Source organism: Convolutriloba macropyga, chromosome 7 (genome assembly GCF_964194025.1).
Source record: "Convolutriloba macropyga chromosome 7, txConMacr16.3, whole genome shotgun sequence".
NCBI classification, from domain to species: domain Eukaryota; kingdom Metazoa; phylum Xenacoelomorpha; order Acoela; family Convolutidae; genus Convolutriloba; species Convolutriloba macropyga.
In genome coordinates this window covers 59255298-59277744 of record NC_134474.1, presented here as the reverse complement: position 1 = coordinate 59277744, position 22447 = coordinate 59255298, and the positions used below count along the sequence as shown (strand labels likewise).

The 22447-nt window shown below is 34.6% G+C and overlaps 1 protein-coding gene across 3 annotated transcripts in view; it reads left to right on the top strand.

Annotated features, from left to right (window-relative positions):
* LOC142342412 (uncharacterized) overlaps positions 1-22447 on the top strand; it is a 63884-nt gene that overhangs the window by 25897 nt on the left and 15540 nt on the right. The gene's annotated exons all lie outside the window — the stretch shown is intronic.

Below are 22447 nucleotides of genomic sequence, written 5' to 3'. Positions count from 1 at the left end.
TGTTCTGAGAATTGCTCTCAAGCGACTGGTGATTGTTTGGCTGGGGAAAGGAAGAGAAAAAGAGGTGCATTAGGGACTTAGTAGGGGGGAGAGGTTGAGCGTGAGCGATTAGAGGTTGAATGAGATGAGAGGGTTGAAGATGGGGAGTAATTTGAGGGTTTCAGTTGAGGGTTCTGGAGTGAGGGCGGTCTAAACACCCAAAATAACCCACGCAACAGCGGATTCGGTGATTAAAATATTCCGAGACTAGAAAAGTTCGACAAATTTTGATGGTAAATAATTTTCAATACTCACCAAAGTGTAAAACAATTATAATAGTCCTTTTGAATAATATTTTTCGTAGTAGCAACTTTTCGTCTGATAGTTTTTTTTCATCTAACCATTCGACTTTTCGTCCACTCAATTGAGATTAACAGGTAAAAACAGGAGAGCAATAAGTCGCTAAACACACTCAAACAAACACACACACACACACACACACACACACTCACACACACACAAACGGACACGCATAAATACAAACACAATCACATGCAGACAGTCCGCTTAACCTCTCCCAGGCTCCATCAACCGCCCTTTCAGTTAACTTTAGGTTACCCTCCATACCCGGGTCGAGGTTTTTGGGTAAATTTTCGTAAGAAATGCGGTGAATGCGGTGATTTTTCGTAAGAAATGCGGTGATTGCGGTGAATGCGGTGAAAAAAAAAATAATTCACCGCTTTTCACCGCATTTCTTACAAAAATTCACCACCAAATTCACCGCATTTCTTACAAAAAATCACCGCATAGACTATTATGGCAAATTAATGTAAGAAATGCGGTGAATGCTGTGAATGCGGTGAAAAAAAAATAATTCACCGCTATTCGACCCCAGGTCTAGGTGTCAACGCTAAAAAGCGTTAAATTATGTGAGATTTTGTTGTGGGCTGATGTATCCATATTGTTTTCAATAAAATCAGTTGGATGCAGATGAAACTGGAAAGTGTTGAAAGCAGACAAAAGTAGTGAGAATATCAAAAATTTTTATTTTTGAACCATTTCTTCTATATGATGGAGCAAATTATCGACCCCCCCAACCTAACTTTCTTTGAACTCTTGCTGTAATCTACTTTCAAATTATTATTGCAAATTTTCAAAAAAAATAGTTGGAAGCAATTGAAACTGGAAAGTGTTGAAGGCAGACAAAAGTAGTGACAATATCAAAAATTTTTACATTTAAACCATTTTTTCTATATGATGGAGCAATTAATCGACCCCCTTCAACCTAAAATTTTGAACTCTTGCTGTAGTCTACTTTCAAAATATTTTTGCAATTGTTCGAAAAAATCAGTTGCATGCAAGTGAAACTGGAAAGATTTGAAAGCAAACAAAAGTAGTGAAATTAACAAAAAATCAATTTTAAACCATTTTTTCTACATGATGGAGCAAATTATCGACCCCCCAACCTAAATTTTTGAACTCTTGCTGTAATCTACTTTCAAATTATTATTGCAAATTTTCAAAAAAAATAGTTGGATGCAATTAAAACTGGAATGTGTTGAAGGCAGACAAAATTATTGACAATATCAAAAATTTTTATTTTTAAACCATTTTTTCTATAAGATTGAGCAAATTATCGACCCCCAACCTAGGTTTTCGAACTCCTGTAGTAATCTACTTTATAAGTATTCTTGCAATTTTTCAAAAAAATCAGTTGCATGCAATTGAAACCGGGAAGATTTGATAGCAAACAAAAGTAGTGAAAATAACAAAAAAAAAACATTTTTAAACCATTTTTTCTATATGATGGAGCAATTAACCGACACCCTTCAACCTAAATTTTTGAACTCTTGCTGTAGTTTACTTTCAAAGTATTTTTGCAATTTTTCGAAAAAATCAGTCGCATGCAAGTGAAACTGGAAAGATTTGAAAGCAAACAAAAGTAGTGAAAATAACAAAAAATCATTTTTAAACCATTTTTTCTATATGATGGAGCAAATTATCGACCCCCCAACCTAAATTTTTGAACTCTTGCTGTAATCTACTTTCAAATTATTATTGCAAATTTTCAAAAAAAAACAGTTGGAAGCAATTGAAACTGGAAAGTGTTGAAGGCAGACAAAAGTAGTGACAATATCAAAAATTTTTACATTTAAACCATTTTTTCTATATGATGGAGCAATTAATCGACCCCCTTCAACCTAAAATTTTGAACTCTTGCTGTAGTTTACTTTCAAAGTATTTTTGCAATTTTTCGAAAAAATCAGTCGCATGCAAGTGAAACTGGAAAGATTTGAAAGCAAACAAAAGTAGTGAAAATAACAAAAAATCATTTTTAAACCATTTTTTCTATATGATGGAGCAAAATATCGACCCCCCCAACCTAAATTTTTGAACTCTTGCTGTAATCTACTTTCAAATTATTATTGCAAATTTTCAAAAAAAAATAGTTGGATGCAATTGAAACTGGAAAGTGGTGAAGGCAGACAAAAGTAGTGAAAATATATAAAAAAAAATTACTTTTAAAACATTTTTTCTATATGATTGAGCAAATTATCGACCCCCCCCCAACCTATCTTTTCGAACTCTTGTAATAATCTACTTTAAAAGTGTACTTGCAATTTTTCAAAAAAAATCAGTTGGATGCAGATAAAAATGGAAATTGTTGAAAGCAGACAACAGTAGTGAGAATATCAAAAAAAAAATTTTCAAACCATTTTTTCTATATGATTGAGCAAATTATCGATCCCCCAACCTAGGTTTTCGAACTCTTGTAGTAATGTACTTTAAAAGTATACTTGCTATTTTCCAAAATAAATCAGTTGGATGCAAATAAAACTGGAAAGTGTTGAAAGCAGACAACAGTAGTGAGAACATCAAAAAATTTTATTTTCAAACTATTTTTTCTATATGATGGAGCAAAAAATCGATCCCCCAACCTAAGTTATTGAACTCTTGTTGTAACCTACTTTCAAATTATACTTGCAATTTTTTCAAAAAATCAGTTGGATGCAAGTGAAACTGGAATTTTCAAAGCACTGTCGAATTAGGCGAAGAAAATGACGAACTTTTAAAAAAAAACATTCGGTTATAACTTTTTAAAGAAGACATGATAGAAGGTATATGATAGCTCATTTTTTTGCCTAAGTAACATATTTTTTAGTTTATGTAAAAATTCCAATATGCTGATTTTTATACAAAATTTTCAACTAACTGTCGAGTTAGGTGATCAATTTGTCGGACTTCATGAAAAATGTTTGTTTATAACTTTTTGAAGAAAACGAGATAGAAAAAGTATGATAGCTCATTTTGTTGCACTAATAGCGCAATGATTGACTACATGTAGAAATAAAGGCCAATAAGATGATTTCTAAACGAAATTTTTGAAGAACTGTCGAGTTACGTGAACAAACTTTCGGACTTCATGAAAAATGTTTGTCAATAAGTTTTGACGAAAAAGAGATAGAAAATGTATGATAGCTCATTTTGTTGCTCTTATGACGTACTGTTTGAATTTATGTAGACATAAATGCCAATATGTTTATTTTTATACAAAATTTTCAATCAACTGTCGAGTTAGGTGCTCAATTTGTTGGACTTCATGAAAAACGTTTGTTTATAACTTTTTGAAGAAACGAGATAAAAGATGTATGATAGCGCATTTTGTTGCACTAATAACGTATTGTCTGACTACATGTAGAAATAAAGGCCAATATGATGATTTCTATGCGAAATTTTTAAAGAACTGTCGAGTTAAGTGAGTAAAATTTCGGACTTCATGAAAAACGTTTGTTTATAACTTTTTGAAGAGAACGGGATAGAAAGTGTATGATAGCAAATTTTGTTGCTCTGATAACTTAATTTTTGAATTCATGTAGAAATAAATGCCAATATGCTTATTTTTATACAAAATTTTCAATCAATTGTCGAGTTAGGTGATCAATATGTCGGACACTATGAAAAACGTTTGTTTATAGCTTTTTGAAAAAAACAAGATAGAAGATGTATGATAGCGCATTTTGTTGCACTAACGACGTACTGTCTGAATTCAGGTAGAGACGAATGCCAATGGGCTGATTTTAATACAAAATGTTCAAATAACTCTCGCCTCAAAGGAAAAAAATGTCGAACTTCATGAAAGTCATTTCCTTATAACTTTTTGAAAAAGACGATTTAGGAAGCGTATGATAGCTCATTTCAATGTGGTGATATTGTACTTTTGGAATTTATATAGAACTATTATCACTTTGGTTAATTTACATCCAAATTTTCTAAAGAACTGTCGGTTTAGGGGTAAAAATTTGCCATTTTTGTCAAACTTCGACTAAATTCGACCAATTGAAAGTACAAAACATACAAATTTTGTAGAATCATAAAAACCTAGAACTCATGCTTCCAACGGCAATATAATTATATTTTCAAAGCATTGCCAAACAAGAGAATGCGAGGGCAATATAGAGACCGAAATCAGGGTCGATTTTCGCAAAATTTTCGAATTTTCAAAGTTGTTTGGTTTAATAACTTTTCTCTTAGTAATCTATTTTTTACGTTAACAAATCCTTTTCTTGCTCATTTAATCCTCTTTACGAATATATAAGGAATGAAAAGTTTCGGTTTTATTTCATTGCCTAATTTTTCGATTTTCCAAATTTTGCTGAAAAAAAGCCAATTCCGGCCAAAATCTCAAAAATCGAGTTTTGATTCCTTTGATATTTTAATTTTTTTAACGCCAGGTTGATGCCCCAGTTCATGCTGATTCCAAAACATATTCATTTGTTAAATTTGGTTCAATAGTTTGCGAGATATAAGCCTTTTTCGGACGCATACCAGCCCCCCAACCCGACCACCCCCCACCCACCTTTCCCCTTTCCAACGGCAAATCTTTTTTTGCACTCATAGTATCCTATTTTAATAGTCGCATTATATTAGAGCTTCTCGAATATGTTAGATTTATCACTTTGAAAATTTACTTCATAGTTATAGCGGCGAACCTATATGAGAAAGTGAAACTTTCGTTTGCCGCATCCATCCGGTCACGTGACATGCTTATGCGTGTGCTGTCCCGTCAAGTGACAGCAGAGAGAGGCTCATTCACTGCCTTCCACCTCCGAGGGGTATGCATGTATAACTTTGAATGTGAAACCAAATAGAATGTTTCAAAAGGTATCGCGAGAAGGAAATAGAGAAAGAATGTGTGCTGGACCCTAATTCAGTATACTATAGAAGTGATATCATTAGATCCCATATGTAGTAGTAGTAGCAGAAGTAGTCGTAGTAGTAGTAGTGGAAGGAGAGTCGGAGAGTCTTTAGGGTTGGAGTGGAGACCCACGGGAGATCCCATATGGTAAGTACAGTGGAAATACAGTGGGGGGTATATATGAAAGAGTTATATCGTTGAAAAGCTCTAATTGAGGCGGTTTCGATAGGATATATGTCACTACCCATGCTAATAACTTTTTTTATTATACTATTGGTTGGTCCCTGGTGTTTTTTATTGAGCTTTGATATTTTTAAATGCAATTTCAGATAACACTGTTGCCTTTTCGTTGTTGAAGGCTTATTAATGAATAGCTTCAAAAGATCATCATATAGAAACCCGTGCCAGCTCGAGGCCCAGATGTCCGAGACCCTCATGGATAGAAGATAGAAGATAGAAGATAGCTTATGGATAGAATTTGTTGATAGAAGATCAGCTTTTGGATGGTTGTTTTTTAGCCAAACCTGAGGGTATTGGCTTTCGTACATGATGTTTTAGAGTGCGAGTACGATGTTTGGATCTTTTCCGTTTGTGCCCCCCAGCTAAGTGGGTGCATACTGTTTGCACCCCCAAACGCACGTAACATTTACTAATTAATGGCTCGTACAGGTAGTATAACTCTGGAGTATAACCAACCTATTTGGGGCCCAAAAGGTAAAGATCCTGTTAATTTATACATGAAATATGGGTATTCTTGATGTTTATGATGTTATGATATCATATATATTACTGTCTCTTCTAAATGCGTCCAGTTTTTTTGGGGGGGGGGAACATGCATGTATTGTTTTTCGCCGTCAGAACGCTGAGAGATCATTTGTTTTTCAAGCTTTGCGGGGACTTAAGTCACTAGACAGCCGAAAAACAAATGATCTCGAAACCCCTGGTATTAATAATAATCTATTAACAATAAGTCGGGTCAAGAAATTATTCAAATCGAACCAAACTGGGCATGGAGTACCTAGAGTGCAAAATAAAAAGAATTTTTGCTATAGCTTGTCTAGGAAAAAAGTTAGCTTTTCATACGGAAATTTGCGATTACTTCCAATATTTAATTTTGAAATTAGTATTTTTCATCGGGCCAAGGAGTTATTCAAATCCAACAAAACCCGGTGTGGAGTATCCCATGGGTGCCTAAAGTCTAAAACAGAAAGAATTTTCGGTATAGCTTGCCTAGGAAAAAAGTTAGTATTTCATACGGAAATTTGCTATTATTTCGAATAAATAATTTTAAAAATAGGTCTTTTTCATCGGGTCAAGGAGTTGTCCAAAGTGAACCAAATTGGGTATCGAGTATACCATGGGTGCCTAGAGTCTAAAACAGAAAGAGTTTTCCTTATAGCTTGCCTAGGAAAAAAGTTAGTATTTCATACGGAAATTTGCTATTATTTCGAATAAACAATTTTAAGAATAGGTCTTTTTCATCGGGTCAAGGAGTTATCCAAAGTGAACCAAACTGGGTTTGGAGTTTTTCATGGGTGCTAGAGTCTAAAACAGAAAGAGTTTTCGGTATAGCTTGTCTAGGAAAAAACTAGATTTTCATACGGAAATTTGCGATTACTTCCAATATTTAATTTTGAAATATAGTATTTTTCGTCGGGCCAAGGAGTTATTCAAATCAAACAAAACCCGGTGTGGAGTATCCCATGGGTGCCTTAAGTCTAAAACAGAAAGAATTTTCGGTATAGCTTGCCTAGGAAAAAAGTTAGTATTTCATACGGAAATTTGCTATTATTTCGAATTAATAATTTTAAAAATAGGTCTTTTTCATCGGGTCAAGGATTTGTCCAAAAAGAACCAAATTGGGTATCGAGCATACCATGGGTGCCTAGAGTCTAAAACGGAAAGGGTTTTCCTTATAGCTTGCCTAGAAAGAAATTTAGTATTTCATACGGAAATTTGCTATCATTTCGAAAAAATTTTAAGAATAGGTCTTTTTCATCGGGCAAGGAGTTGTCCAAAGTGAACCAAACTGGGTTTGGAGTATTTCATGGGTGCCTAGAGTCTATACCAGAAAGAAATTTTGGTATAGCTTGCCTAGGAAAAAAGTTAGTATTTCATAGGGAATTTTGCTATTATTTCGAATAAATAAATTTAAAAAAAGGTCTTTTTCATCGGGTCAAGGAGTTGTCCAAAGTGAATCAAATTGGGTATGGAGTAAACCATGGGCGCCTAGAGTCTAAAACAGAAACAATTTTTGTATAGATTGCCTAGGAAAAAAGTTAGTATTTCATACGGAAATTTGCTATTATTTCGAATTAAATTTAAAAATAGGTCTTTTCCATCGGGTCAAGGAGTTGTCCAAAGTGAACCAAACCAGGTATGGAGTATCCATGATTGCTTAGAGTGTAAAGCAAAAAGAATTTTTGGTATAGCTTGCCTAGAAAAAAGTTCGTATTTCACACGGAAATTTGCTATTATTTCGAATTAAATTTAAAAATAGGTCTTTTCCATCGGGTCAAGGAGTTGTCCAAAGTGAACCAAAACGGGTATGGAGTATACCATGGTTGCTTAGAGTGTAAAACAAAAAGAATTTTTGGTATAGCTTTCCTAGAAAAGAAGTTGGTATTTCGATCGGAAATATCGACTTATTCGCTTATTCTATTTTCCAAATTATAGAAATTTCGTTGGGTCAAGGAGTTGTCCAAATTAAACCAAACTTGGTATGGAGTATCCCGTGGATGCCTAGAGTCTAGAACAGAAGGAATTTTTGCTATAGCTTGCGTAGGAAAAAAGTTAGTATTTCATACGAAAATTTGCTATTATTTCGAATAAATTAATATTATTGAATTTTAAAAATAGGCCTCTTTTATCGGGTCAACAAGTTATTCAAATCAAACCAAACTCGGCATGGAGTAACCCCCAATGTACCTAGAGTATAAAACAAAAAGATTTTTTGCTATAGCTTGTCTAGAAAAAAGTTAGTTTTACATACGGAAATTTGCTATTATTTCAAATAAGTTTTTTTCAAAATAGGTCTTTTTTTTCGGGTCAAGAAGTTATTCAAATCGAACCAGACTCGGTATGGAGTATCCAATGGGTACATAGAGTGTAAAACAAAAAGAATTTTTGGTATAGCTTGCCTGGAAAAAAAGTTCGTATTTCGATCGGAAATATCGACTTATTCGATTATTCTATTTTCAAAAATATAGAAAATTCGTCGGGTCAAGCAGTTGTCCAAATTAAACCAAACTTGGTATGGAGTATCCCATGTGTATCTAGAGTGTAAGGCAAAAAGAATTTTTGGTATAGTTTGCCTAGAAAAGAAGTTCGTATTTCGATCGGAAATATCGACTTATTCGCTTATTCTATTTTCAAAAATATAGAAATTTCGTCTGGTCAAGGAGTTGTCCAAATTAAACCAAATCTGGTATGGAGTATCCCATGGGTACCTAGAGTGTAAAACAAAAAGAATTTTTGATATATTTGGCCTAGAAAAAAGTTCGTATTTCAATCGGAAATATCGACTTTTTCGCTTATTCTATTTTCAAAAATATAGAAATTTCGTCTGGTCAAGGAGTTGTCCAAATTAAACCAAATTTGGTATGGAGTATCCCATGGGTACCTAGAGTGTAAAACAAAAAGAATTTTTTGTATAGCTTGCCTAGAAAAAAGTTCGTATTTCAATCGGAAATATCAACTTTTTCGCTTATTATTCGCTTATTCTTTTTTCAAAAATAAAGAATTTTCGTCGGCTCAAGGAGTTGTCCAAATTAAACCAAATTTGGCATGGAGTATCCCATGGGTACCTAGAGTGTAAAACAGAAAGAAGTTTTGGTATAGCTTGCCTAGAAAAGAAGTTCGTATTTCGATCGGAAATATCGACTTATTCGCTTATTCTATTTCAAAAAAAAAGAAATTTCGTCGGGTCAGGGAATTGTCCAAATTAAACCAAACTTGGTATCGAGTATCCCATGGATTATTAGAGTTTAAAACAGAAAAAAATTTTTGCTATAGCTTGCGTAGGAAAAAAGTTAGTATTTCATACGGAAATTTGCTATTATTTCGAATAAATTAATATTATTGAATTTTAAAAATAGGCCTCTTTCATCGGGCCAAGAAGTTATTCAAATCGAGCCAAACCCGGTTTGGAGTATTTCATGGGTGCCTAGATTCTAAAACAGAAAGAATTTTTGGTATAGCTTGCCTAGGAAAAAAGTTAGTATTTCATAAATATTCTATTTTCAAAAATATAGAAATTTCTTCGGGTCAAGGAGTTGTCCAAATTAAACCAAATTTGGTATGGAGTATCCCATGGGTACCTAGAGTGTAAAACAAAAAGAATTTTTGGTATAGTTTGCCTAGAAAAGAAGTTCGTATTTCGATCGGAAATATCGACTTATTCGCTTATTCTATTTTCAAAAATATAGAATTTTCGTTGGGTCAAGGAGTTGTCTAAATTAAACCAAACTTGGTATGGAGTATCCCATGCATGGATGCCCAAAGTGTAAAACAGAAAAAATTTTTGCTATAGCTTGCGTAGGAAAAAAGTTAGTATTTCATACGGAAATTTGCTATTACTTCGAATAAATTAATATTATTGAGTTTTAAAATTAGGCCTCTTTTATCGGGTCAAGAAGCTATTCAAATCGAACCAAACTCGGCATGGAGTATCACCTAAGTACCTAGAATATAAAACAAAAAGAATTTTTGCTATATCTTGTCTAGAAAAAAGTTATTTTTTTTATACCGAAATTTGCTTTTATTTCAAATAAGTATTTTTCAAAATAGGTCTTTTTTTATCGGGTCAAGAAGTTATTCAAATCGAACCAGACTCGGTATGAAGTATCCCATGGGTACCTAGAGTGTAAAACAAAAAGAATTTTTGGTATAGTTTGCCTAGAAAAGAAGTTCGTATTTCGATCGGAATTATCGACTTATTCGCTTATTCTATTTTCAAATATATAGAATTTTCGTCGGGTCAAGGAGTTGTCCAAATTAAACCAAACTTGGTATGAAGTATCCCATGGATGCCTAGAGTCTAAAACAGAATGAATTTTTGCTATAGCTTGCGTATGAAAAAAGTTAGCATTTCATACGGAAATTTGCTATTATTTCGAATAGATTAAGATTATTGAATTTTAAAATTAGGCCTCTTTTTTCGGGTCAAAAAGTTATTCAAATCAAACCAAACTCGGCATAGAGTCTCCCCTATGTACCTAGAGTTTAAAACAAAACGATTTTTTGCTATAGCTTGTCTAGAAAAAAGTTAGTTTTATATACGGAACTTTGCTATTATTTCGAATAAGTATTTTTCAAAATAGGTCTTTTTTATCGGGGCAAGAAGTTATTCAAATCGAACCAAATTCGGCATGAAGTATCACCTATGTACCTAGAATTTAAAACAAAAAGAATTTTTGCTATATCTTGTCTAGAAAAAAGTTTGTTTTTTTATACCGAAATTTGCTTTTATTTCAAATAAGTATTTTTCAAAATAGGTCTTTTTTATCGGGTCAAGAAGTTATTCAAATCGAACCAGACTCGGTATGAAGTATCCCATGGGTACCTATAGTGTGAAACAAAAAGAATTTTTGGAATAGTTTGCCTAGAAAAGAAGTTCGTATTTCGATCGGAAATATCGACTTATTCGCTTATTCTGTTTTCAAAAATATAGAATTTTCGTCGGGTCAAGGAATTGTCCAAATTAAACCAAACTTGGTATGAAGTATCCCATGGATTCCTAGAGTCTAAAACAGAAAGAATTTTTGCTATAGCTTGCGTAGAAAAAAGTTAGCTTTTCATACGGAAATTTGCTATTATTTCGAATAAATTAATATTATTGAATTTTAAAAATAGGCCTCTTTTATCGGGTCAAAAGGTTATTCAAATCAAACCAAACTCGGCATGGAGTCTCCCCTATGTACCTAGAGTTTACAACAAAAAGAATTTTTGCTATAGCTTGTCTAGAAGAAAGTTAGTTTTATATACGGAAATTTGCTATTATTTCAAATAAGTATTTTTCAAAATAGGTCTTTTTTATCGGGGCAAGAAATTATTCAAATCGAACCAGACTCGGTATGGAGTATCCCATGGGTACCTAGGGTGTAAAACAAAATAAATTTCTGGTATATCTTGCCTGGAAAAAAGTTCGTATTTCGATCGGAAATATCGACTTATTCGCTTATTCTGTTTTCAAAAATATAGAATTTTCGTCGGGTCAAGGAGTTGCCCAAATTAAACCAAACTTGGTATGAAGTATCCCATGGATGCCTAGAGTCTAAAACAGAAGGAATTTTTGCTATAGCTTGCGTAGGAAAAAAGTAAGTATTTCATACGGAAATTTGCTTTTATTTCGAAAAAAATAATATTATTGAATTTTAAAAATAGGCCTCTTTTTTCGGGTCAAAAATTTATTCAAATCAAACCAAACTCGGCATGGAGTCTCCCCTATGTACCTAGAGTTTAAAACAAAAAGAATTTTTGCTATAGCTTGTCTAGAAAAAAGTTAGTTTTATATACGGAAATTTGCTATTATTTCAAATAAGTATTTTTCAAAATAGGTCTTTTTTTATCGGGGCAAGAAGTCATTCAAATCGAACCAGACTCGGCATGGAGTATCCCATGGGTACCTAGAGTGTAAAAAAAAAAATAAATTTCTGGTATAGCTTGCCTGGAAAAAAGTTCGTATTTCGATCGGAAATATCGACTTATTCGCTTATCCTATTTTCAAAAATATAGAATTTTCGTCGCGTCAAGGTGTTGTCCAAATTAAACCAAACGTGGTATGGAGTATCCCATGTGTACCTAGAGTGTAAAACAAAAAGAATTTTTGATATATTTGGCCTAGAAAAAAGTTCGTATTTCAATCGGAAATATCGACTTTTTCGCTTATTATTCGCTTATTCTAATTTCAAAAATATAGAAATTTCGTCGGGTCAAGGAGTTGTCCAAATTAAACCAAACTTGGTATGGAGTATCCCATGTGTATCTAGAGTGTAAAGCAAAAATAATTTTTGGTATATTTGGCCTAGAAAAAAGTTCGTATTTCAATCGGAAATATCGACTTTTTCGCTTATTATTCGCTTATTCTAATTTCAAAAATATAGAAATTTCGTCGGGTCAAGGAGTAGTCGAAATTAAACCAAACTTGGTATGAAGTGTCCCATGGGTACCTAGAGTGTAAAGCAAAAAGAATTTTTGGTATAGCTTGCCTAGAAAAAAGTTAGCTTTCCATACGGTAATTTGCTATTATTTCAAAGATGTCTTTTTCATCGGGTCAAGGAGTTGGTCAAATCGAACCAAACTCGGTATGGATTATCCTATGGATGCTTAGAGTCTAAAACAGAAGAAATTTTTGCTATAGCTTAAGTTGGAAAAAAGTTAGCATTTCATACGGAAATTTGCTATTATTTCGAATAGATTAAGATTATTGAATTTTAAAATTAGGCCTCTTTTTTCGGGTCAAGAGGTTACTCAAATCGAACCAGACTCGGGATGGAGTCTCCCCTATGTACCTAGAGTTTAAAACAAAACGATTTTTTGCTATAGCTTGTCTAGAAAAAAGTTAGTTTTATATACGGAAATTTGCTATTATTTCGAATAAGTATTTTTCAAAATAGGTCTTTTTTATCGGGGCAAGAAGTTATTCAAATCGAACCAAATTCGGCATGAAGTATCACCTATGTACCTAGAATTTAAAACAAAAAGAATTTTTGCTATATCTTGTCTAGAAAAAAGTTAGTTTTTTTATACCGAAATTTGCTTTTATTTCAAATAAGTATTTTTCAAAATAGGTCTTTTTTATCGGGTCAAGAAGTTATTCAAATCGAACTAGACTCGGTATGAAGTATCCCATGGGTACCTATAGTGTGAAACAAAAAGAATTTTTGGAATAGTTTGCCTAGAAAAGAAGTTCGTATTTCGATCGGAAATATCGACTTATTCGCTTATTCTGTTTTCAAAAATATAGAAATTTCGTCGGGTCAAGGAGTTGTCCAAATTAAACCAAACTTGGTATGAAATATCCCATGGATGCCTAGAGTCTAAAACAGAAAGAATTTTTGCTATAGCTTGCGTAGAAAAAAGTTAGCTTTTCATACGGAAATTTGCTATTATTTCGAATAAATTAATATTATTGAATTTTAAAAATAGGCCTCTTTTATCGGGTCAAAAGGTTACTCAAATCAAACCAAACTCGGCATGGAGTCTCCCCTATGTACCTAGAGTTTACAACAAAAAGAATTTTTGCTATAGCTTGTCTAGAAGAAAGTTAGTTTTATATACGGAAAATTGCTATTATTTCAAAAAGTATTTTTCAAAATAGGTCTTTTTTATCGGGTCAAGAAGTTATTCAAATTCAGACTCGGTATGGAGTATCCCGTGGGTACCTAGGGTGTAAAACAAAATAAATTTCTGGTATATCTTGCCTGGAAAAAAGTTCGTATTTCGATCGGAAATATCGACTTATTCGCTTATTCTGTTTTCAAAAATATAGAATTTTCGTCGGGTCATGGAGTTGCCCAAATTAAACCAAACTTGGTATGAAGTATCCCATGGATGCCTAGAGTCTAAAACAGAAGGAATTTTTGCTATAGCTTGCGTAGGAAAAAAGTTAGTATTTCATACGGAAATTTGCTTTTATTTCGAAAAAAATAATATTATTGAATTTTAAAAATAGGCCTCTTTTTTCTGGTCAAAAATTTATTCAAATCAAACCAAACTCGGCATGGAGTCTCCCTATGTACCTAGAGTTTAAAACAAAAAGAATTTTTGCTATAGCTTGTCTAGAAAAAAGTTAGTTTTATATACGGAAATTTGCTATTATTTCAAATAAGTATTTTTCAAAATAGGTCTTTTTTTATCGGGGCAAGAAGTCATTCAAATCGAACCAGACTCGGTATGGAGTATCCCATGGGTACCTAGAGTGTAAAACAAAATAAATTTCTGGTATAGCTTGCCTGGAAAAAAGTTCGTATTTCGATCGGAAATATCGACTTATTCGCTTATCCTATTTTCAAAAATATAGAATTTTCGTCGCGTCAAGGTGTTGTCCAAATTAAACCAAACGTGGTATGGAGTATCCCATGTGTATCTAGAGTGTAAAGCAAAAATAATTTTTGGTATATTTGGCCTAGAAAAAAGTTCGTATTTCAATCGGAAATATCGACTTTTTCGCTTATTATTCGCTTATTCTAATTTCAAAAAATATAGAAATTTCGTCGGGTCAAGGAGTAGTCGAAATTAAACCAAACTTGGTATGGAGTGTCCCATGGGTACCTAGAGTGTAAAGCAAAAAGAATTTTTGGTATAGCTTGCCTAGAAAAAAGTTAGCTTTCCATACGGAAATTTGCTATTATTTCAAAGATGTCTTTTTCATCGGGTCAAGGAGTTGGTCAAATCGAACCAAACTCGGTATGGATTATCCTATGGATGCTTAGAGTCTAAAACAGAAGAAATTTTTGCTATAGTTTAAGTTGGAAAAAAGTTAGCATTTCATACGGAAATTTGCTATTATTTCGAATAGATTAAGATTATTGAATTTTAAAAATAGGCCTCTTTTTTCGGGTCAAGAGGTTACTCAAATCGAACCAGACTCGGGATGGAGTATCCCATGGATACCTAGAGTATAAAACAAAAAGAATTTTTGGTATAGCTTGCCTAGAAAAAAGTTCGTATTTCGATCGGAAATATCGACTTATTCGCTTATTCTAGTTTCAAAAAAATAGAAATTTCGTCGTGTCAAGGAGTTGTCCAAATTAAACCAAACTTGGTATGGAGAATCCCATGTGTACCTAGAGTGTAAAACAAAAAGAATTTTTGATATATTTTGCCTAGAAAAAAAAGTTAGTAATTCATACGGAAATTTGCAATTATTTCGAATAGATTAAGATTATTGAATTTTAAAATTAGGTCTTTTTTATCGGGTGTTGGAGTTGTTCAAATCGAATTAAACTTGGTATGGAGTATCCCATTTGTATCTAGAGTGTAAAACAAAGGATTTTTGGTATAGCTTGCTTAGGAAAAATGTTGGTATTTCATACGGAAATTTGCAATTATTTCAAATAAATAATTTCCAAAAGGGGTCTTTTTTATCGGGTCAAGAAGTTATCCAAAATGAACCAAACTTGGTATGGAGTATCCCCTGTGTAGGTAGATTGTAGAAAAAAAGTTTTTTTGATATATTTTGCCTAGCACAACTTTTGCGCATAGCTTGTTCAGAAAAAATTTTTACCTGTTTCCTCAATCGTTTACTTATTTCTAGAAGCAATGCCACTCAACAGATTGTTTGCCTAATTATTTCGAAATGAAGCTAGAGATGTTCAATTTCTCTATCATGTGGATGATTGATGGCCTGTAAAGTACACCTTTGCGCAGAAAATGGAAATGGAACCCTTCACGGAAGTCAATTTGAATCTCGAACAAGGACGATCAAAATACTATTTGACTCACAAAGGTCCCGAGTGTGAGATTTCAGCCAAGTACCAAAAAGAGGTTGATCAGAGGCGACAAACTGAAAATTCTTTGCAGCGATTGAAATCAATTGATAGAGACGTTGTTGCTGTTCCCAGCTCTGGGGTGAATGAAAAAGCCATGAGCAGCGGAAGACCAGATAGCAGAAAAGATTGGTCACAAAAACATGCCAACCAAACCAGTTATAAATCTGAAAGAACTGCTAGTAAACATTTGAAGCGCAAACATCCAATAAATTCAAATGTTCTTCAGATGATAAAGGAAACGAAAAGCAATGAAAGTTTGGATAAAGCCGTAAGTTCATGAAGTAAACTGATTGAAATTTAATGTGTCCAGCCTAACTGGGTTTTAGTGTTGCGACCATCACAAAGGTGTCTGCCAAATGATCATGGCCGATAAAGAGAAGTTTGCTACCTTGATAGAAATTCATGCCAAACCTATGAGTGACTACAACAAAAAGCTTGAAGAAGATCTCCAATCGTTCCGACAGCTGGTTTGTGCATCCAAGTTCTTTTTTCATTTTCCTAATGTAAAATCTTAACTTTTAAAAGTAATTTTGCAGTGTCGCGAGGCTAATTTGGGCGGAGATGTGCAAAATCAACAGATCATAAACACCGCAAGTGATCAGAACAAAGAAACTGAAGCAGTTAGGTTTTACAAAGGTGTTGATTTATTTGACCTCGGTTTTGTCAAAGACCCCGAAGACGCTGGGAAGAAGTTAAGAAAGAAGCTTTGGTCTTCACAGGGACTGGTAATTACAATGATTTCTCCCACCAAAGCCAATGAAGAGCAACGCGAAGCGGCAACACCACAAATTTTGCTCAAATCAAGGGTTTGTGTATAGTTTACCAATCATCCTTTCTCAAAAAGAGTTTTTTGATTAAGTTTTCTGCTTTCAGCTCAAATTAGAAGAATCTTTGGACCTGTCAAATTCCCGGAAGCATACAAAAGAGCTAAGAAATCTGCAAACCAGGCAGGAAGAAACCAAAAGATTTTTATGTTAAGAAAAAAGAAAATAGAAGAGCAAAAAAACCAATCAAAAGAAGGTAATGATGGTGATGACGGATGTTGAAAATGACCACTGCTTTTAGCCTAAAGTGCTAGCTAGTTTTAGTTACTGAAAATTTGAGCAGTTCTTCTTTAGTTTGTTTTGATTGATTCACAGATTGAGCCTCGTGATACTCTTGCTTTGATTTTTACCTTGATTTGAATGATATTTTCTATAATTCACTTCAATTAACGGTCCATTGTTTTTATCAAGTTCTCTCTATTGTGAGTGTGCTAGATTTTATTGTGCAGAAATTACCGTGAGTATGGTTTTGTGATTCAATGGGTAAATTAAATGGGCAAACAGAAGTAAACATGGATACTTGCAAGTGAGCAAAGAAAAAATCAAACAACCGACTAAACAACTAAGACTTACCCAAATGAGCCGGCAAACTGATGCGTTATTTTAATCTGATGATTCGTTTGAAGAGGTCGCAGCAGCATCGTTACCTGTAGCTGCAACAACATGTCTGGTATTAGCGGTATCAGGTCCTGCTTCGAATACTCGACCGAATCTCACCAAAAGGCGAAATGAGTCAGACACCGAAGTTGAAATCAACAATTCAATCAAGCTGTCTCTTCTGAAAAATGAGCAAAGATGGATTTTTGTTGATTCTCACAAAATTATTGTGATTACACCTACTGGCCAGAGGGAGAAGATTTCATTCAGCGACCAACACTGGAGGAAAACAAAAGAATCGATCTCATAGAAGGGACAGAACAAGTGCCCTGTCGACTGCTATTCAAGGGGCACAAAAAGTATGTCAATAGTGTCTATGCAAAATACCAAGAGCAACTGAGAAACGGACAAAATCCAGAGAGTTTGAATGCAACGTATATAAAGACTGACCGAAAACGAAAAGTCTGTGATGACATAAACTTTCTTTCCCGTAGTTTGAAGAGCTCTTGCACGACTCTGAAAAATTTTGGAGGGTCACCAAGTGACTACGGTGTCAACAATGCAACCATCAGTGACACGACAGAAAGTCAACAATTAGGGGCCCCAGGCTGTCTGAACAGAGCAACCCGAGAACCTGGACAACTCACAAATAACACAAAAGGTTAATTTCCAGCTTAGACTTTTGTCTTTATTTGTCAGCTTTTTTTTGTCTTTAGTTTCAAACTCAATACGTGATGTGTTTGTAGAACCAAAAACTAGAGCCTGCTCAATTGCCTCCTTGTCCGCCCTTAACGCCAGCTTTTTCCAATGGGGATTCTGATTCGAGCTCTGGGTGCAATGCTTTCAATGATTTTGTGAAAACGCATGAAAAGCGAATGGAAGCGCTTTTGTCAGTTTTTGAAACGGAGTGCGATAAGCAAAACAGGCGGAAGTGGAATATACTGCAATCCCTAAAAGAACAGGTGATCTAAGTAATTTTTCGAGTTAAGTTGCCTTCGTAATTTTGTTTAGAGCTTTGTTTTTTGTTCAGAGGCAAGAGATAAAGGAAGAATTGGCTCTCGCCAGATTTTCTTTACAAAGTGTTGACGAGCACCCAGAATGGAACTCTCCAAAACCACTAGTTTTCCACGATGGTTTCAATTTGATGGAGTTAACTGCTGGTAGTGATGTTGCCAACTTTGGTCGTCGTCTTGGTTTAAAACTGTTTTCTTCAGAGGAAAGAGATCGCATTGTTTCGCCTCAGAGAGTTTCAGAGAGTGTTCGAGCTCCTGTTTCCAAAGAGTTGGGGGAGAAATTTAAAAGTGAGCACGTTTTTTAAACGCAAATAAATTCATTTCTCAGCTTAATTTTATTTGCATGAAATAGCAGAATTTTAGTCAATGATAATAGCATCCAATATCATTTTTTCAGGTGTTGTGAAACAGATGTACCCTACAACTACAGTCTTGGGCTATAAATCTGCAAATAAGGCATATAATCAGCACGTTCGAGATCAAGAAACTTCAATTGACGCTAAAAATGAGAATGAAATGCCATTGCTGCCAGCTGCGTCAAGTTCGACTGCTCAATAGAATTTAAGAAGACAGCCATCTTAGTAGTGTTTATGAAAACAGCTGCATATAGTTTGTTGATTCTAAATCGAATAGTTGCATTTGGTCAGATAAAGTGCTGAAAGATTTTGCTGTTTTTGCTCTTTTAATTTTTTAATCTTCTGAGTGCAGGTTTTTCTTGTTTTGTTAGAATTGTTTAGATGGTTTTACTTTGATAAAATATTTAATTTTTAGATTTTGGGAGCTACAATTGCAGTTTGTTTTAACTTTTTCTGAGAGAATTGATATTGCTCTGACCTTTTTTATTGATAGCTTAGAGTATACAGGAAATTTTTAAAAGCAATGGCAAGATTTAACAGAAATGGAATTAAAATTTGAAGTCAAAAGCTATGTTATCTAAAAACAATTATTTCTGAATGGGTTGTCTCCTATGTTATTCTCAGGTTTAAAATTCCTTTCAGTTGAAAAATGCCAAATTGTGAAGATTTAGTTACCATTGATGCGTTTGTTAGCTCAAATTTGTTGCGGGTTTTTGAAAGCCAACGCCAACTAATGAAGACGCTTGAAATAAGTGATTTCTCATCCTTTTTAAGTCGAATAAATTCTGAACCAGCCTTAAAGAGAACTTTAGAGGGATTATCAAAAGTCTACCGTGAAGCAGACTCTAGTAGATACAAAATAGAACCGGACAGATTTGGCGGCTTTGGTCTCTACAATCGAACTGGTAAAATTTTGAAGCCTAAACTGGAGCCGCTGGGAGATATTCCCCCAGAACTTAAACTTCGACTGAAGCCTCTCTCAATTATGAAAAGCGGCTCGTCTGACAAAGATGTTGTTCTACTGGGTGTAGTAAGATTTGTAAAACATTCATGTTTGGCGAATACGCGATTTTTCCAATGATATAGCTGCCAGTACTTAAAAAAATCGAAATTTAAGGTTGCAGGTTACCCGTACAATCTACCCTGATGAAGAAATAACTGCTGATTATGCTGATTCGCTCTTCAGCAGTGTTGGAGAATGCAAGTGAGATGTTTGCAGTATGGAATCTGAGCTACCGATGTACCCTGAGCAAATAGAAAATACGGCAGAAAGATCCGTCGAACGCTTTCTCGACACTGACAACCTTCAACAGGAATCAGAACAAATCGTTGGCTCTGATATTAAAAGTGTTTTAGTCAGCACAGAGGAGAAATTACTTCCTGCCCTAACAACTGCCGATGAAACGACTAATCAAACCAGTATATTGAACGAAGGCTTTGATGAGAAAATTTTGGACGCCCATCTTTTTGGCACCTTTGTCAATGAGCGAAAAGGTTGTAAGCGGAAAAAGTATTCGAAACACAGAACCCCTTCTAAAGTGAAAAAAAAGGACCACATTTGGATGTGACATCATTGACAGCTACATTTCTCACGCACACAGCAGTCTCGAGGGGGATGATATGCTCAGGAGTTCTACACCTAGTAGTGAAAGCGAAACTTCAGGTTTGCTTTCTGATAATGACGGCAATTTCGATTCTAATGTTGAAAATTTTGGCAATGTCAGCAATGATAGCGTAGAAAGTCGAAACAGCTCACACAGCATTTTGTCTGCTCAGGAGACAGAAGAGGCAGCGAGCCAGACTTCTTTGTTGAAGTTTTCAAGAGAATCAGTTTGTGATTGTTCTGATGTAACTGTTCATAACTCTTTCCTTTCACTTCTGAGCATTGTTACAAACTACGGCTGTCCCGATAAAGTTCTATACGACCTGATAAAACGTGAAAATATAGTTAACCCCAATAAGCTTTTTCCTACGCCCTATGCCGCAAAAAAACTGACTCCTGATCTAACAAAGAGTTATATTCAAAGTCACGAGGCATTCAACAATATTGAACTAATTTGCATCCGATTTTTTAACCAACTACATTGCATTATAAACCGGAACAAAACATCTTTCAATATAGTAACAAACGGGACCCGACAAAAGACATCAAAGTGAAGCGATTGGTAAAATGCAACAATTTCAGAGTGCGATTGATCTTGAATACTGACGGTGCTATTGTTCGAAACTCTGCGAGCGAATCTGCATATCCAGTCTGGGTTGCTCTCGCAGATTTACCTCCTGTTTTGCGGTCAAAATTTTAAAATATTGTTTTATGTAGTTTATGGTATGGAACAGGCGATGCGCCCTGGACTTACAAAAATGAACTTAATAAAACTTTTGAATTTTCTCACGAATCTGTTCCATACTTTGTACAATTGGAAACAATTCCTTTTATTGCCGATCTCGTCTGCAAAAGTAATGTGCTACAAATGAAGCGTTTCAACGGGTATTACGGCTGCACTTTATGCGAAATGAGAGGCAAACACCAATTTCTGTTGCATTCTTATCCTCACAATGAGGAAATAGAAATGAGAAATCCCGATCGCCACTACAGGCAGGCTGTCTACTTTGAAAGAGGAGATGTTGAAGAAAGGAGATTAAAACCAAGGGCGTTCAAGGTTATCCTGAAATTTTCAAAGTTCTTTCAGATCTTCCCTTATCTGCGCCTGTTGACACAATGCACCAGCTGCTGAAAGGAGTAGCCAAAATTTTGCTCGAATTTTCGTTTGAAGTAAGTGGATATCCTGTTGAGATAGAGAATGCCACCAAAGCACTAAAACTACCCCCAGATTTTAAGCGCAGTGTTCGATCACTTCACGAACTCAAACACTTCAAGGCAAATGAGCTCAAAACTTGACTTCTCTATCTTGCACCAATTGTAATTCGGCCAGTCCTAAATGACACGTCAACTTTTCGTGATTTGTGTTATTTAGTCTTTGCTGTGCGCTCTTTGTACGACTCGAACAGAAATTCAAGCTTCTGTGGAATGCTGATCGAAGCCTTTTGTAAAAACATTTGTTTCAAATTTCCAGGTGGATCTTTTGAGTCTATTAACTTTCATCTGTTAAGACATTTGGCTTGGCAATGTGAAACTATTGGACCGCTTTGGACACCGTCAGCATTTCTGTTCGAATCCGCAAAACATTTACTCATCAAACTGGTTACTGGAACCGTCAATACGTCTAAATTATTAGTGCAAAGATACATCAGGAACAGAGAGATTTCTGCATCAGAGTTAGCAGTTGATCCTCTGAATAGCTTCATCCGCAATCTTGTCGGAACTGAAAAGCGTATCAAAGACAATCATGGCTTGTTGAGAACAAATTTTACTCAAGAGCTATCAGAACAATTTCCTTCAGCAAGAATTTTTTGCCGTTATCGTGATGCTTTTTTGCTGGACTCAAAATGCTATGCCAGGGGTTCTGCAAAAATTTTTGTTGAAATTGAAACAACACCGAAAACAGTCGGACAAATTTTGGTTTTTATGATAATGGATCAGTCAATTGCTTGGTTAAAATTTACGAAGTTGTAGAAGTCATAAGTATTGACCTTGAGGGAACCAGTTTTTCGTCGTATGCTGATAGTTATGAACCATTGGGATACGCTGTTGAAGAGACAGAAAACACAATTCATTGTGCTGTTGAAAAGATTTCCGGTAAATTTATGCATTTTCTCTTTGATCAGTTATATCTAATCAAAATTCTGAAACATTTTGAGCATGACTGAACTTTGTCAAAGTTGTTTGCAAACTCTACATTGAGTGCTATTTTTGTTGAGTGATAAATTTTTTGCTATCAGTGATTAAATTTTTTGTTTTTGATTGGCTTACTTAAGTTTTCACAAGTAAATTTTGAGATGTCCAAACTGGACTTGGTGTCCCCTGTGTAGGCAGAGTGCAGAACAAAAGGAACTTTTACTATAGCTTGCATGCAAAAATGTCAGGTTT